This window comes from Ranitomeya variabilis, chromosome 1, assembly GCF_051348905.1.
Source record: "Ranitomeya variabilis isolate aRanVar5 chromosome 1, aRanVar5.hap1, whole genome shotgun sequence".
Lineage (NCBI taxonomy): Eukaryota > Metazoa > Chordata > Amphibia > Anura > Dendrobatidae > Ranitomeya > Ranitomeya variabilis.
The window spans coordinates 827,266,730-827,280,225 of NC_135232.1; the positions used below are offsets into that span (position 1 = coordinate 827,266,730).

General features: G+C 39.0%; 2 protein-coding genes across 3 annotated transcripts in view; one reads left to right on the plus strand and one right to left on the minus strand.

Moving 5' to 3' along the window:
* LOC143786229 (sulfate anion transporter 1-like) overlaps positions 1-6,641 on the minus strand; it is a 43,385-nt gene extending 36,744 nt beyond the window's left edge. Inside the window, exon 1 of the mRNA XM_077275512.1 lies at positions 6,426-6,641. The gene's annotated coding sequence lies outside the window, so the exon portion shown is untranslated. The remainder of the gene's footprint in view (positions 1-6,425) is intronic.
* Positions 1-13,496, plus strand: part of IDUA (alpha-L-iduronidase) — a 175,165-nt gene that overhangs the window by 55,580 nt on the left and 106,089 nt on the right. The gene's annotated exons all lie outside the window — the stretch shown is intronic.

Below are 13,496 nucleotides of genomic sequence, written 5' to 3' on the forward strand. Positions count from 1 at the left end.
CTTGAGTGGGGGTGCAGAATTGTTCTGAATACCCTATCCTATTAATACATGTAAATGCTACATACCACATGTCACCAGAAAAAGACGTATTGTTTAACCCCTTCGCGACCTGCGCCATACATGTACAGCGCAGGTCGCTTTTCTCCCTTTGATGTGGGCTCCTGCGGTGAGCGCACATCTTTCCCAGCACGTCAACTGTTTTGAACAGCTGACATGTGCCCGGAACAGCCGTGAGTGGAATCGCGATCCACCCGTGGCTATTAACCCATTAAATGCCACTGTCAAACTGACAGCTGCATTTAACGCGCCCTTCCAGCCATCGGGCCGGAAATCCGACCATCGGTGACCCCGTCACGTCATCGCAGGTCACCGATAGGTTGGTTAGTGGTCAGCGCTCATAGCTAGTCAGCAATTCTGCTACACACAGGTGATCTGATCATCGCCTGTATGTAGCAGAGCCGATCGGGTTATGGCAGCTTCTAGATTCCCATGGAGACTATTGAGGCATGCCAAAAGTAAAAAAATATATACGTGTAAAACACCCCCCTTTCGCCCCATTCAAACTAAAATAAAAAAAAATCAAACATACACATATTTGTCATATCTATCAATAAAAAAAAAGAATAAACCTGATCGCTGCCAGAATTACGTTTTTTTTGTCGCTACGACATTGTATTAAAATGCAATAATGGGCGATCAAAAGATCGTATGTGCACCAAAATGAGATCAATAAAAACATCAGCTCGGCACGCAAAAAATAAGCCCTCACTCAGCCCCAGATCATGAAAAATGGAGACGCTACAGGTCTCGGAAAATTACGCAATTTTTTTAAAAACTAACTTTGGATTTTTTTTCACCACTTAAATAATAAGGAACCTAAATATGTTTGGTGTCTATGAACGCGTAATGACCTGAAGAATCATAGTGGCAGGTCAGTTTTCGTATTTAATTAATACGCAAAAAAAAAAAAACCTTGTGGAATTGCACTTGTTTTTGCAATTTCACCGCACTTAGAATTTTTTTCCCGTTTTTGTGTACACTATATGGTAAAACCAATGATGTCGTTCAAAAGTACAACTCGTCCTGCAAAAAACAAGCCCTCACATGGCCATATTGATGGAAAAATAAAAAAAGTTATGGCTCTGGGAAGAAGGGGAGTGAAAAACAAAAATGAAAAAGGGCAAGGTCTCTAAGGGGGTTAAAACAGCTTTTTATTTAAATTTATTTAAAAAAAAATATTTTTGAATGTTTTATTCAATTTCACATGTCACTATGTATGATTAAAAAAGAAGAATGCTGAGTCAATGCTAATTTAACATGCAAAATTACAAAATTTATTCATTTTAAACCCTTAAATCACACAAAAGTCAATACAAATGTTTAAAAAAGCAACTTATAGAGCAGCATAAGAAAGAACTATTTATACTGGGTCCGTGATAAAAAAAATAAATAAATTTTGTAATTTTGCATGTTAAATTGGCATTGACTCAGCATTCTTCTTTTTTAATCATATTCTATATACAGTATTTGAGTCGCTATTATCACAGTATGCAATCAGCATACAGATGTGAATTAACGCACTGCTGTATATATAGCTAAAAATGGCTTGGAGTATGTTTTTTCTATTCATGTCACTATGTATGTTGTATATTTAACAAGAAAACCAAATCAGAAATGGTGCCATTTTCACACTAACCACTAGGCTTCATACTTCCTGTTCTGGACAGAAGACTTTTCAGCAGTCTTATTATCATAAGAGACAAGACTACAGTGAATGGTATCACTTCTACACTTAGTAGATAATGCAAGAAGCACCATTCACAAAAGGGGATGTTACAGTTCCCCTTCTCTTTTTCTTTGCACATTGACCATTGCCCTGGTCAGTCTATTGCTGAGTCAGGCTTGTTTCTGCTGTTGTCCATGTGATTAATGGGAAGAAGGAGTCCCAAGCAGCGTCCGAGGCGCGCCACAAAAGAACGGCACATCGCCAGCGCGAGCCGAAAAAGGCACGCGCTAGCGATGCGCTTCAGGCTGAAACAACATTGCTGTCAATGGGTGCGCTAATGGACCCGTTGCACGGCGTTAATTGCGACATTTTCGCCGTGCAACGCTGTCCGTTAGCGATCACCCACTAACGCAATGTGAACCTAGCCTAATATAACTTGCCAGTATGAAAATTTAATTTTACAAAGATATTGATATGAAATTAAAGGGGTGATCTGATTTCAACCTATGAATCCCTTCATAAATATCTATCTTTAAGTCCTAAGCACTCTCGTAATTAGCTAGATTATTACATTTTCTAGACTTCTATCCTGCTCTTTTCTATATGTGTTTTTTTTTTACTTTAATTCCTGTGACATTTAGTTTCAGCAGAGTCTCAAACAGGACATCACAGGAGACTGGGGTTACACTCACTTCTCTGTAGCATCTATCACTCCTCCTGGAGAGGACATCATCAGGGGATGGCACTGCATCCATTTACCATAACTATTATCACGGTCATCCCCTGATGACATCCTGGTTCAGTAGAGGTGATAGAGAAGTGACCTCATTTTCAGTTACCACCACCATCACAGTCTCTGCTTCTTATATTGTTGTATCTTTCCCTGAAACAAATATTCATCATGAGGCAGTGTTAGAAGCAGTATGATTAACACTAGTGCCGCTTCCAGATGATTTGTTTTAGAGCAGTGATAAAAGCTATGGCATGGTGCTTCTTTTACTCACCTTGCTTATAACACCGCCCTCAAATAAATTGTCATCAGGGAGCAGCGCAGGTGTAACACTGCTTTTAACAATGTACTCAAGCAAATTTTCATCAGGGGTTGGCTTTGTGTCACTCACACTACTTCCATCTCCGCCCCCAGACAATGATTTGTTTCAAGGAAAAGACTGTGGTGTTGGAAACAATGACTACAGCGAATGAAGATGTGGTCACGTCTCAATCACCTCTACTGAACCCGGATGTCATCAGGGGACAGAAGCTGTGTTAAATACACACACCCTGATGACATCCCGCTCCAGTAGGGGCGATTGGGAAGTGAGGGCAGCTCCAACCTCCTGTGACCTCCCGTTTGAGACTCCTCTCAAATAAAATGTCACAGAAAGTAAAGTAAAAAAACAAAGAAATGGTAGGGTGGGCAATTTATTAATAAAGTATTTAGGGCGTAAAGATAGGTATTTATAAAAGGGCTTCATAGGTATCAGACCAGCCCTTTAAAAAAAAAAAAAACTTCAAATTAAAAAAAAAAAACTGACTTAAAATCAAATGAATGTGTTATGAAAAAAATGACCTATTGTTTGACAGCCCCCTTGCATATAAAGTATTTGGACATAAGGATATCTCTACAAAGAGAAAAGTGGATTTAACATGGTCATGTTTTTCATCGCTATCTATTCACTGGAATAAATGTCAGCCAGCTAATACTATCAACAACTGTACAAGGCTTTAACCAACAAAAACAACTGATCGTCGGTGGTTAAATAAGTGGCCTCAATGAAAGACTAGAATATTTTTATGGTCATGAATTTGTAACTCCAACAAGGTAAATGCCCTCAGCCATATATTTATAGCAACCTAGTTAAGACATTCTGGAAAATTAAATAATTTCAATCCTGCATCTTTTGATTTACGCAGCATGTACTATTCTTTGGATTCTTATGAGTGCAGTCAGATATCTTTCGACAAGTCTTCATCTATTAAAATAGTAATATCTGATTGCCAAGCCTACCAATAATTCAGAAATGTATGTCAGCCAAGTGAACTTAGACTGTACAGAGATAGGGAGAAGGCTGTAGATGGAGATTAGAAAAAGAACTGTATGGTTGTAATTTTAACCCGTTCGCCCAAGTTTAAGAGTATTCTAGAAAGTTTATCAAAGAACATGGTCCATCCTGTTGTTATGTGCAATGAGCTTATTGTGTTAATTTAACAGGCTGGAATATGTAAGACATTAGTTTATGCGCAGTTGACCCTGATTGCCAATTATTTGATCAGCTAGACCCAATGGGCTGTATAAAGAATGAGGTTAGAAAGATAGGACACTAATTGGTACTTTACTTGTAGCCAAGTGAGATAATGCAAGTGTAATGAGGTCATGGCCGATAAGGTCTGATAAAATGATTGACTGCATATAATGTACATATCTGATTTTTAGTACAGTAATTACTACTCTGTTCTTAAATATTGATTGAGTATAGAACAGATCGTACAGTGCATGTAAGTAATAGAGGACACAGGGCATAGTTCCGTTTTACAATTGGATCAATCATTTCTCGCTATCTAATCCTAGCTTTGTAATTAAATGAATTTGTAATTTCTATGCCAAAACATAACCATGGCTAGGAATTGTTAGTGGCTGAAAGTATTAGTACTTAGAGGGAATTGTAATGCTCCGGTTGTGTTGTTATGTGGTTCCTTTGAAGTGTTACTACATTTGTAACTCAGTTTCTCTAGTTTTAGTCAGTAGATGAATGGAACTTGTAGATTAAATTGGAGCACCACATGTGCACTAATATACATCTTCTGAAGTAGCCCTTAGGGTTGGACATGGCAACCATGGTGAAGGTATGGGGTTTGTTTTTGTACAATTTATTTAATTTATTTTTTTACGCACTTATATAGTGCCATTAATTCCACAGCGTGTTACCAACAACGTATATAGGAAGTTGAGTATCATTTTCTGTTCATTGCATTACTTTTCCCGTACTAGTCTTGTGCTCCATCATGTGATATGTCCTGGGGCGACTTTCACAATTCTGATGACTACTTTAGGAAACAGGCAACTAGCTTGTTTGCAAACACACACCACTTGAAGTGAAAGGTCAAGTAAAAATAAAAGTAAAACGGTTAGCTTGACCTACTTTATAATTTGTGGTGTAAAGATGATACAAGCTCTGTGCAGACAATAAACTAGTAAAGGTATAAGGTGCATTCAGTTTAAATGTGTGTTATCATTTAGACAAGCGATGGCATATATCACTGGAGTCTGACTCCTTTTACTCCAACCCATGTGAATGAAGGGGCTACAGTGCTGTGTAGTCAACCGAATAGGGTCAACTCTAGTTTCCTGCACAGCTGGTGGCCATGAGCACTGCTGTCCATCATTCTCAGGATCAATGAGGTTTACAAAGGTCAGACCTCCAATCATAAAGTGATCAGGTAGTGGAGAAAGATCTCACATGCGGTTTCAGAACGTCCATGTGGTTTTATTATCAACGCATTTCGAAGTTAGAAAGCATCAGGACAATGATGAAGAAGTTTGCTAACTTCAATATGTGTTGAGAATAAAACCACATAGATGTTCTGAAACACTACATTCACTACCTGATTACTACATTGGAATCTTCAACCTGTTGGGGTTACAGCAGCTGGTACTACCACCTCCCAAAGCGCTAACTTTTGTTGTGGGTCACACAACCTCACAAAATGAGTAATTTCCGTATACTTCTGTCCTTCACTGATTCATCAGATAAGATGCTATTGTTCTTGTATTGCCCCCTTATTTTTCTATCAATCGTAAATTGATGGCATAGTCTAGTGATAAACCATCACTTTATAAGATGGCTATAACCCTTTAAAGCTTGGAGATCAGTGAATGCAGCTGTTCACTATAATACAAGCTAACGCTCAGATGCAGCACAAGGTAATGGGAGCCAGCCTGGTGGACTTCAATGGCATGTCTGTCCTAAACACAAGTACGGAAAGACCTGCCAAGCACGGGAGCTACCCTAGATCTCGTCTCACTTTTCTCATCTGGTATATAAATGGTATTTTATCGGAAGCACTGCAGGGCTTCGAAGTAAAGTATGGATGTTTGTGATGTGGAAGGCTATTCCTGTTTTCTGCTGCCCAAGGTTCAGGAATCAAGAATCCCCTGACAAGTTCCCCTTTTTTACAAATGAAAAACTATAAAAAGAGTTTCAAAGGTAGATCCATGTTTTGGTTTCATTCATACTGATATGGCTTGGTCATGAATATGTTAATATGTCATGTGACATGAATAAAGAATTCTGGATTCTTAGTAATTCCCTTCAGATAGATCCGGATAACCTTAAGTTTTGTCTTCCTTTAGGCTCTATTTATTTTAACATACGTTAATCTGTTCAATGTCATTATGAGATTGACAATCTAATAAACTACTAAATAATCAAATTTATTACAGAAACGAGAAACAAGTGTTTCCCATACTCCACAAAATGGTCTTCATGTGGCCATACTCTGGTTAATAAAATAAACATTAGCCATGTCCTGTTTTTACCTGGCTTATAATAAAATCTGTGCCTCTTGATTGCCCAATCTACTCCTAACACTTTCTAGATTTGTCAAAAAAAAAAAAAAAAAATCAGAAAATATTTTGAACTGTGAATCAAGAAAACATAAAATTCTAAATTGTTGCACCCTTATATATTTCATATCTTACCTTACGGAATTTCTTCTTGGTGGCAAAACTAGTGAAACATGTAACTTATTAGGATGGAATACAACTCCTTATTTCCGAGGGGTATTGCTGCTGGTTAGTTCAGAAGAACACACTAAAAGTCTGTGCATATCACATATATAATAAAGTATGAAGAAGTTCAAAGTACACAGGTTGGTTTAGGTCTGTTCAATTACAGGAAGACGTGCAAACGAATGTACGGTTTACGAAAGAGCCGCATTTAAATAGGACATGAGATTGCTTATTAACTGTTCACAGGATGAAGATTGTGCTGAGGCAAACTCATAACTTTCCTGAACTTTGAGTTCATTCCTTACGCACTAGTTTCTGTTGTCTTGGACGTTGGAGGACTGGATCTGTGTCCTGAAGTGTCAGCCAACTATTGATTTTATCCTGTGCGCATATATTATCTCTTCATTTTCAAGGCTTATAAAGTTTATACTTATACTGTATAAAGATAATATTGTTATTCAATTATATAGTTATGCAACAATACATGACACACGGTAAGATATTTCTTATTACAGTATTCTTTGCTATGGTTTTTATTAAACAATTCCGTTAACTTGGATATTCCGTTTTACAAACTAATTATTATGGAGCGGTTTTGCTGTAGCTTGGATAACTGGCTGCCACACATATTTGCATCTCTTGTCCTGAGAGTGAAAAAATGAAAGTTCATGATCTGCAAAAATGGTTGATCTAATTCTTTCCAGTGAGTCAAAGCGGGAACATTTTGGCAGACCCTTATAAATATTAGATTAATGGTAGATGGGATCTGCTAACTGAAATGTATTATGTATGTAGGGCTCTAAAAGGATATGTCACCACACTTGTTTCCCAACTGGTGCTAAAATCAACACAGCCAAGTACTCTTCGGAACCAAACACCGGAAGTAGTACTTGTCATACTGAAGGGTTCAGGGACATGTCATTAGATGTCACAAGACAGTATTTGAAATTTCTCATCTTTTGTTGTGAGTGGAAGCATCCAGAATCAATTACAGATCATTAATGAAGCAGTAGATCACACAAACTCAAAGAGTGAGTTTGCCAAGCGCTGAAACAAATGACCATTTTTTTCTGTTGCATCACTCACGACAAGGTTCCACATTGGTTCTGGAAGTAACGTTAGTACTAGATCTCTGTATCAGGAGCTTGATGAAATGGAATTCCAAGATCACCTTGAGCAATGCCAAATTTCGGCAGTAGAGATGTGAATCACAATCACCCAGTCACTGGACTGTTGAGCAGTGGAGTGTGTTGTAAGGAGACATAAATCATGTTTCACTATCTGGAAGTTTCAAGAAAGAATCTGGGTGGGTGCTGGGTGAATGCTACTTAGCGGAATGTACAGTGCTTAAAGGAAAGCTGTCATCAGGATCTTATGCTTCAAACTAATCACATAAAAGTAAAGGCGCTTTAATGATGATTAAATCCTTACCTTTCGTACAGAAATCCATTGTGTTATTTCAGAGAAATCCATGTTTGAAGTATATGCTAATGAGTTTCAAGTTTAGTGGGAGGGATCTCCTGCCTCAGCCCCTATTTTACGCTCGCTGTCTGTCTCCTGTCCCTAGATCACCCATGTTTTAGTGACCTGTCAGTCAGAGACAGAAGGGCAGGCAATAAGCTCTGTTAGAGCAGAGCCTTGCAACTCATTAGTATACTATTTCAACTATAGATTTCTCTAAAACGGTAAAATAGATTTGTACAAGATTAGTAAGGATCAAATCAGCATTAAATCACCTTTATGTACGTGCCATTGGTTTGGAGAATAAAATCCTGATGAGGAGTTTGGTGTGGAAGAGCACAAGTTGCCTACAGAGAACTTTCACCTAAACATCTTGGGGATGATTTGTGATGCAGATAGTGAGAAATACCTTCTCTTCCAGCATCATTGCCTGACCTCACAAATGCTCTTTTAATTAGTCTAAAGCTGGCCATAGACATGGAACACACATTGAGCTGAAGTGTTTTGCAGAGCAGGAACCCACCAGCTCCCTGCGCTGCAATACATGCCGCCGGCCAATCAAAGGCTGACACCTGATGTTGGCATGCTAGTCACGAGCAGCGCATGGCAGCGACATTATGCGCTGCTCATCGCACACTGAAGTCAGCTGCCGGTTACAGAAGAGTAAGCCACACATCATTAGAGAGGAGGAAGGTAAAGAGGATAATTTATTTTTTTATGTTTTGCAAAACAGAACGGACGTTATACCAGGAAGAGGCCCGTGATGGGGCTCATTATATAAGGAAGGGGCCCAGGATGGGGGTCATTATACAAAAAAGAGGCCCAGAATGAGGGTCATTATATCAGAATGGGACCCAGGATGGGGGTCATTATACCAGGATAGGGGATATGATACCATGAAGGGCCCAGAATGGCAGTCATTATACAATGAAGGGGCCCAGGATGGGGCTCTTTATGCTAGCATGGACGACATAGTTACAAGAAAGGGCCAAGATTAAATTACATTTGTGCTCAAAACTTTATATACCTCAGCAGAATTTTTGCTTTTGAATTTTCAGCTGAAATACAGGACTCTCTGTAAACTAGCGGTGTGGCTGTTTCAAGATGCACCATAAGGAGGCACTTGAAAAAAATGGGCTGCATGATCGAATCGCCAGAAGAAAGCCAAATGCTACAAAGTATCTCGCCTTCAATACACAAAACAGCACAGAGACAAGTCTCAAAACCTCTGAAGCAAGGTAATTTGGAGTGACGAGACCAAAATTGAACTTTTTGTCCACAACCATAATCGTTACATTTAGAAGGTCAACAAGGCCTATGATGAAAGGAACACCATTCCTACTTTAAAGAACGGAGGTGGATCACTGATGTTTTCTGGATGTGTGAGCTACAAAGGCACAGGAAACTTGGTCAAAGTTGAAGGAAAGATGAATGCAGTACGTTATCAGCAAATACCGGAGGAAAATTTGCACTCATCAGCCCAGAAGCTGGGATGTACTTGGACGTTCCAACATGACAACGATTCAAAACACAAGGCCAAGTTGACCTGTCATTGGCTACAGCAGAACAAAGTGAAGGTTCTGGAGCGGCCATCTCAGTCTCCCAACCTCAATATCATTGAACCACTCTGGGGAGATCTCAAGCGCGCAGTTCATGTTAGACAGCCCAGAAATTTACAGGAACTGGAGGCTTTTTGCGAAGAAGAGTGGGCAGCTGTACAGCTGAGAAAATATAGAACCTCATCTACAACTGCCACAAAAGATTTCCAGCTGTTATTGATGTTAGAGGGGGCAATACACGTTATTAAGAAATGGGGTATGTGAACTTTTGATCAGGTTCGTTTGGATGTTTTGGGTTGTCATTATAATTTAAAAAGAGAAAACACAGTAGTTTGACAATAAATGGCTTCACCCAACAACTAACCATGAGTGGAGAAAAAGTTTTGGTGTTATCATTCATGTTCTCTGAAAAAAGGCCAAGAAAGCAAAAATTCTGCCGGGGTATGTAAACCTTTGAGCACAACTGTATTACAGTAAGGGGCCCAACACAGGGGACATTATACCAAGAAGAGGCCCAGGATGTTGGGACAATATAACAGCAAGGGGTCCAGGACAGAAGATATAACAGGAAAGAGCTTAGGATGAGAGACATTATTACAGAAAGACCAGGAAAGGGGACATTATTACAGGAAGGTGCAATGATGAGGACACTATTACACATATGCCTTTATAGGATATAGAACACCACAAAGGCGCTTACACCCCACCAACATAGAGGTTGGGGCCCAAGTTCAAATTTTGCACTGTGGCCCATGGGACTCTAGTTATGCTACGTACTATGATAGTCCAAAATTCTCCCTCTCCCCATTCAATCATCTGTTGGAACATTCAGAGAAACAATTTGACCATCAACATACCAAATTTGCAGATCAGGAACACATTTGAAAAAAAAAAAACCCTAAAGAGTGGGCTTCCTCAAACTGACAAGATCATAACAGCCCAGTAAGTTCAAGTTGGCCAATCAAATATTTAGTCGACGATAGTCCGCAGTCGACAACCGCAACCAAACAATGGTCGGTCAAGATGGTCAAAATCATCCATTTTCTCCTATTTGTATGCCATGTACATGGGTATCTGATTAAGAAAAGTCTTGGCTTTGATACAATCGTTGCTTCTATGTAAATGGAAAAAGGTCCATGTTTGGAAAGTTTTGATGCAAAATCTTCAGTTCTTTTCTATTTCCTTAAGGATTTTACTGCTTTCTCCATATTGTAGTTAAAGGGAATCTGTCAAAAGGTTTTTGTTTCCTCTTCTTAGAGCAGCCTGATGTAGGCAAAGAGACCCTGAATCCAATGATGTATTGTTTATATTACTGGGTGCAGCCGTTCTAAATCAATCAGAGTTTTTAGATTTAGCATGAAGCAGAGTTGAATAATGTAATCCCGCCCACACCAGGCTCTCCATGTACAAAGTTCATAGAGAGTGAGATGCCTATCACAGGAGTGGGCGTGTCGGACAAGGGCTAATGCACCAGCTGGTCACAGCAATGATAAGCTACTGGTGCAAAAACAATCATTTTAAGGGAGCATCATTGAAATCTGTGTTTTAATGCTGTCTTCAGATTACATAGCAAAATCCTGCTGACAGATTCCCTTTAAAAGGCAGACTTGAAGATAAGGAATAAAACATAGGTATATTTTGTTCTGTATGTGCCGAACATCTTCACTCTGAGGTCACTTTAGGAGACTAATAATATTATTTTACGGAATTCAGGTGAGCCATGAATAGAGATCAACAGAGATAGAATGCAAGCTGCAGATTGCTTTCTCATGTGTTGCTTAATACCTTAATATATAAATTTAAAGGGAACCTGTCAGCAGGGTTATGCTCAGTAACCTACAGACACTATCAGGTCGGTGGCGTTATACTGATTATAAATGATACCTTGGTTGATGAAATCCGTCTTGTGGTTGTTATTTAATCTTTATTTTCAATTTTGAGTTAGTGATATGCTCGTGCTCTGGGGCGGCCTGTGGGGGGGGGGTCTTCATGTGGTGCTCTGATTAGGTATTGATAATGCAGACTGCTGACAGGTCAGTGATCCCTCAGTGACCTGCCCCCTAGTTTACATAATGAATATTATATTTATCTTTGGAAAAAAAACGCCTTTGGCGCTGTGCTGCAGAAATATTGCATATGTACTGTCTGTATAATTAATTTGTTTGCTGTTCTCCTGATAGTAAAAAAAAAAATTGTTTGAAAATGTGCAGGCGTTGGTGGCGCCATCTTGGTACAGAAAGAAAAAAATGCCTCCTTAAACAGCCACAAGACAGATTTCATCAGCCAAGGTATCATTTTAATTAGTATAACGGCGCCGACCTGACACTGTCTGTAGGTTACTCAACACAATCCTGCTGACAGGTTCCCTTTAAGTATCATAAGTAAGAACATACTGTGGTGTTGGAAAATCACTACATAGAGCCAACAGCATTGTAAAGTTTCATTTTCACTTGCATGCACAGATTGTACATATACATGTGTAGTTTAACTGTCCTTATAATAAACTTGTGCGGTAATCTCCCAAAGCAGGGCAGTAAAGATAGCCATCAATTAACTAAAGTGCATTCAGACCTTATTTCAATATGTTAAATCTTTTTTTGCCCATTGTGGACCATTTTTCTTTTATCAACTGCTCTATTTTTCTTTATATGCCAGTATATTATGCATTTGAATATTAATGTAATAGTGTGCTGTAAAAAGAAATGGTAGAAAAAAAAATTATACCTGGATTTTTTTTAAATAGGCTATAGAAGACACCTCTCTGTTACTAACCCTAGGGGTTGATGGCAGATGTTATTTTTGACATCACAGCTGTCATCAATGTCAACTACCATTACCCCAAATGCCAGCGCACCAGGACAATCGGGAAGAGCCCGTCCATGTGATATGCCAATTCTAGGGTGGCTGCAGGTTGGTATTTTTAGGCTAGGACAGGCCCAATAACCAGGGACCTTCCCAGTCTGATAATATAAGACCACAGCTGTTTGCTTTACCTTGGCTGGTTAACAAAAATGGGGGGGGGACCCCACATCAGTTTTTTAAAATTAATTATTAGGTTAAACCAGGCTAAAAACGCCTGCATAAACGCACTCACAATGCACAGTGGATGGGATTAATAGAAAACCCATGCCTACTGTGCTTCTTTTTTTTATGCTGTTTGTACTGTACAACGCGCTTTGGACGCAGCGGAAATACACGGTTTCCAGAACGCTAGTATTACTGATTATGGGTACTCAGCCTAAGGGGTTGGGAGGCAAGGTTTTTTATTCTCTTTTTAATTTTGACTTATACAGTATACAAGTCATTATACAGGAAATAATGTTTCCTAACTTTTTTTTCCTGTATAATCCATTCATTTTATCTTCAGTTTTATATGTGTTTTCTTGTCAGTCTATAAAAGTGGAGTAATACTCTAACAACATTGTTCCCAGCAGCAGCCTGGGAGTCAGATTCCTCCAGGCGTCTTCTCCATGCTGTTCCCATTCCATTTGAGCGCTGTTTCCATCCATTTCAGCGATTTTCCTGCCCTCCAAGCCCTCCTGCTAGGGTTTCTGGAAAAATACTTGCATTTCCCATTGACTTCCATTATACTCGAGTCGAAACATTACGAGTGTCCGATCAGAGTATCGAGCTCTTGAGCATTAGATACAGAAGCAATAATTTTTTTGCAGACCATTTACACAATACAGGGGAACAAGTAGCAATATTCATCCCTGATGTCCTATATTTTAAATGTTAAGCTCAAGGTTATTCATGGAAACTTATATAACTTAATTATAATGGGGGCCGTTTGGTTTCAGTTAAGATGTGTAGCATCTGTCAGTACCCTAATGGAAAATAAACAGACCCCCATTAATGATAAATGAATACGTCTCATGGTTTTTGCATTTGTCATGTGAGAAATTCTGCTGGCACAAATCTTTAACTTTAGGCCTATTAGAGATTTAATTTCATCTTCAAGTTGCATAACTGTTCACAATAACAGCAATTTTGACTAGGGGTGTCTAAACGTTTACATGAC